The sequence below is a fragment of the Mustela nigripes genome, chromosome 4 (assembly GCF_022355385.1).
Source record: "Mustela nigripes isolate SB6536 chromosome 4, MUSNIG.SB6536, whole genome shotgun sequence".
In the NCBI taxonomy this organism is placed as follows: domain Eukaryota; kingdom Metazoa; phylum Chordata; class Mammalia; order Carnivora; family Mustelidae; genus Mustela; species Mustela nigripes.
In genome coordinates, this window is record NC_081560.1 from 105,852,660 (window position 1) to 105,857,998 (window position 5,339).

Sequence of the window (5,339 nt, forward strand, 5' to 3'; positions counted from 1 at the left end):
TTTTTAAATGCTGGTTACTCATTTATTTGACAAATATGTATTGAGGGAGTGTTGCTTGCCATGCCATTCACTCTTCAAGGTACTGGGCACAAATCGCAGAACGAGACGGATCACATGCAGGCCCTTGCGCACTGAAATGAGCCTGGGAGACCGACAAACACCGTTGAGGCGGTACCACTGTGCTGGAAAGTGGGAAGTGTTATAAGCGGAGATAAAGCAGGGTCAAGTATGCAGAGGAATGTGGGTGTGTAACTCATGTAAGAGGAGAGAAGTCACACAGATAAGGGAGCGAGGGGAGGCTCTGGAACATCATCAGGGGATAGTGAGAAAACGGCCCTGGTCTGGGAGTCTGCTTAGTGGTCTCCAGGTACCAGGAGGTCAAGGTGGCTGAGGGCAGGTGGGTGGGCGTGGTTGCAGGTGAGGCCAGAGAAGAGGGTGCCGGAGAAGTAGCCAAGGGCAAGATCAGGTGGGGTCTTCTGGGCTACTGTGGGGACCTGGGATTTAATTCCCAACATGAGGAGAAACCATCTGGGAATGGGAAACCATTCCTAGCATGAGGGGAAACCAAGATGTGACAGGATCTGATTTACCTTTCAAAAGGCTGCTTCGTGGGGGAGACAGGAAGGAAGCATGGAGGGACAGACCTTGTCATTTGGGTACTAGATTAAAAACAAAAAACAATTTAACAACTTCACTGAGCTATAATTGATATTTTTAAAGCTGCACATATTCAATGTATGCAATTTGTGAATTTGAACATATGCATACCCAATATGCGTACCTGTGTAAACCCAACCCCACAATATATGTAATAAACCCATCCATCACCTCCCGAAGTTTCTTTGTGGCCCCTTTTCCAGACAAAGTTTTCGTTAGAAATAAAGGATTGCAATAAACCGTAAGTGACTCTTAATCTCATAAGACAAACAGGGTTCCTGGGGGGAGGGGGGCCGGGAGAGGGGGGTGGGGTTATGGACATTGGGGAGAGTATGTGCTATGGTGAGTGCTGTGAAGTGTGTAAACCTGGCGATTCACAGAGCTGTACCCCTGGGGATAAAAATACATTATATGTTTAAAAAAAATTTTAAATTTAATTTAAAAAATTAAACACAGGATTGCAGAAGGCATGCACTCAAATCTTACAAAAACCCAAATTTAAGCCACATTTTTTTTCTCACTACCTTATCACACAGCCTTTCTGTCAACTTAATTTCTTTTGAAAAATTTATCAAATGAACCGTCTCTTGGCTTTAGCTGCTTTGGTAGAACCTGTACTGGCTGTCTGCTTGCTCACCTGTGAGGCCTGACGGGATTGTTACCGAAGTGCCCCTGGGCAGGGGCGGGCAGGTGCAGCCGGGAGTGGCCAGGTGAGGAAGGCGGGAGTCCCCAACATCACTGAGTCGGTCCTTGTGAACACTCGACTGGATAGACCCCAGTGAAGTTTTAGAAAAGGGACTTTAACCTGAGTAGTTCTTTCATCTAAAATAATATCTGTTACTTCCCAGTGGGGCTTAAGGATGACACATGGAAAAAGACCATCACCTACAGGAGTCTCGGCATTAAGGCCCCTCCCAAGCCTGGGAATGGCTTTGGAAGCAAGTTCTTGTGGTCACTTGGGTTCTCTAATCTCCACAGGATAAAAATCACCCTTTTCAACTGTTAATAGCTTGCACGGACTTCAGTTTGGAAATTTCTGCTCTTCAAGTCCTCTTCATAAGGCAGCTTTGGGTTCTGTGTGCCTTTCTAGCCTCCTCTCCAGTCTACGCCATCTCTCTGTCGCCATCCGCTCTGGGATGGGCCGTGTCGCTGAGATTCTGTGTGATTCAGGGCAAGGGCTTGGTCCCACTTTCCACAACCCCCAACTGTGAGTATCAAGTCCTGGGCATCAGACCCAGCTGGGGCAGGTCGCAGGGTTAGGTTCCTGGACCCTTCCTCACACCTGCCAGTCAGTGTTGCAGAGGGAGGGGCTCAAGAATCTACACTTTTTTTTTTTTAAGATTTCATTTATTTATTTGACAGACAGAGATCACAAGTAGACAGAGAGGCAGGCAGAGAGAGAGGAGGAAGCAGGCTCCCAGCTGAGCAGAGAGCCCAATGTGGGGCTCGATCCCAGGACCCTGAGACCATGACCTGAACTAAAGGCAGAGGCTTAACCTACTGAGCAACCTAGGCAACCAGGAATCTACACTTTTAACACGTTCCTCAGGAAACTCTTCAGAACATTTACATGCAAGAACTCCCAGACGGAGAGCAGAAAGTATCACCAAGTTTCCCCCGCTTTTCAGAAGGAAGCATGCGGTAGCACTACCCAGATTCATAACTTTGACATTGGAGAAACCCTCTATGAATGCTTCTTATTCTGTCCTCTGAGTCATACAATTTGAGGTCTTGAACTGTTTATTTCATATTCTCGGTATTTCAGATTTTATCTTTTATCCTTTGAAAATTGTCTTTCATCTTGACAGTTATATTTCGAGCTCCATTTTTTTCATTCATTTCTACCTTGACTTTTAGTTTATAATTATGTAATGCATTGTAGGAGTTTTTGAAAATTATCTCTCTATATTATATATATGCATAATATGTGTATATGCACGCACATATATAGTATGTCTGTATACAATTTTTGTCATCTTGGTTCATACTTTTAGATCCACATTGCATATACAAGTTAGTGTCCTGCTTTTGTAATTCCTTTTTTCCTTCAAGAAATATTTATTGCAGACCGAACCTGCGCTACCAGCTGACAAACAGGGAGCCAGCTGGACACTACATTCGCCTTCACAGATATTATTATATAGAAACCATGTTCTCAAATTCAACATTATCCAAAATTGTGATCTCAAACAGCTAAATAGTTTTTACTGATGGATGTCCCATGATTTATTTAATTATTTTCTAACTGCAAAATATTCTGGGCTGTGGTCTTTGAAATGGGATCCCTGCACGCTAGGAACTAGGCAAAACAGTGGAGTAAGTAAGGCGCAGGAAGAAAGTATTAAAATTTCGATTTTTATTTCAACTTTTTCAGTTCTATTTGGGGTATGTTTTTAAGTGGTAAAAATAAATGGTACCAAAACCCATAAACAAAAAAACTTACATACATTAAAGTATATAGCAAAAATTATTTTCATCAATAAAGCTGAGTTATCACAAAACCTTGGAGTCCCTTGATTTAAGATGTGTCCAATTATTCACACAAAAATAAAATTTTGACAGTTTTAAATATATTCTCAGGAGTGAAATTACAGGTAAAAGAGTGTGGCCCATTGCCAAATTGCTTTCAAGGTCAGTTGGCGGGAAATTTATGCTCCCAGTGTATGAGGAAGCTTCTCTTTTATATTATATATATTTTTTAATTTTTTCTAATTTATTAGATGGAAACTGGTATTTTATTACTGTTTTAATTAGCATCTCATTAGCAAGGTTAAATTTTTCAAGTTTATTAGCTAATTAAGTTTCTTCTTTCATAAATTACTCACATCCTTTACCTGTCTTTCTGTTAGGGTCTAAGTATTTTCCACATTGAACTTTCTATAGATACAGAGTACAAGAAAGAACAGCTAACACTTACTTTACTCTAAGTATATACTTTATTTCTAGCCCTCTCAACAAACAAGAGTGTTATTATCCCTGTTTCACTGATGATGAAATTGAGATGAATGAAGTTAAATAACATGTAAATTGGCAGTCATCTTGATTCCAAGCTGTAAGAATTCCAAATATTTTTTCTAGAATTTGTTTTTCCCTGTGACTTTTTTGATGTTGATTTTTAAAGAAAGATTTAAAGAATTCTTATCCAGTCATATTTATCAATTCGTTCCCTTATGCCCCATTCTATTGCTTTTATGATGAGAAATCATCCATGAGAAGACATATTCACCAATATTTTTTTTTATTTTCTATGGTTTTTAGTTTCAGTGTAAGTCTAGAATCTGTCTGGAATTTGTGTGAGCATATGGCATTAACTGAAAATGTTAAATTTCCCCAAATAGAACATTTTTAGATCACAACTAATTGAGTAACCCATTTGATTATTATGCTTTTTTTTTCTTTTAATCAAAAACCAAGTTCTAATGGAATCTAAGGGAACATTCTAATAGAACTCAGGCCTGGTTTTGTACGATACATATGTGTGACTACACATAATACCATATGTATGTATTAAGCATAAAAATATACAACATATATAATATATACATTTTAGAAATTATATTAAGATATATTTATACATAATTGTATGTGTATTATATATTATGTAATATATATATTAGAGCAAAAATCCTCTGTACTATATTCTTCTTTTTCAAAAATTTCTGCATATTCTCAGCTGTTTATTTTCCAGGAGAAATTTAGAATCACTTTTGTCACATCTGAAAATTTAAAAAAGGAGAAATAAATGTCATCTTTATAATACTCAGTGTCATCACCAAGAAATATCCTTTTTCTTCATTTATTTAAATTGTCTTTTATTATTATCAGTCGTGTATAGGTTTTTTTCATATTTATTACAGACATTTTCCTCCAAAACTTTCCAAATATTTTGTTTTGTTCCTGTTTTGAATAAAATCAATTTCTCTGTCTATAACAAAGTTATGTATATGGTTACTGCTCTTATATAGAAAATATGAGGAGTCAGCCATTGATTTTATCTTATTTTTATCCCCTAGGATTTCTTGTCTTGAATTCTACTTTTTGTTTTTTAAATTTTACTAATAAACATTTGCTTTTCCTTTGCTTTTACCATTTTTATAATATTTTATTTTAGTTAAGCTTCCTGTTACTAAGATGTTTGGATTTTTTTATTTTAATTTTTTTTTTTTAGTATTTTATTTATTTATTTGATGGAGGAGAGGGAGAAGCAGACTCCCCGCTAAGCAGGGCATCCTGTGGGGGACTTAGTTCCGGGACTCTGGGATCATGACCTGAGCTGAAGACAGACACTTACCTTGAGCAACCCAGGTGCCCCTGTGTATGGATTTTTTTTTTTTTAACGATTATTTATTTATTTATTTGACAGGGAGAGACAGCAAGAGAGGAACACAAGCATGGGGAGTGGGAGAGGGAGAAACAGGCTTCCTGTGGAGTAGGGATCCCGATGCGGGGCTCGATACCAGGACCCTGGCATCATGACCTGAGCTCTGAAGGCAGAGACTTAAGGACTGAGCCATCCAGGCACCCCTGTGTATGGGGTTTTTTTTAAAATAATTTTTTATTTTTTATAAACATATATTTTTATCCCCAGGGGTACAGGTCTGTGAATCACCAGGTTTACACACTTCACAGCACTCACCAAAGCACATACCCTCCCCAATGTCCATAATCCCACCACCTTCTCC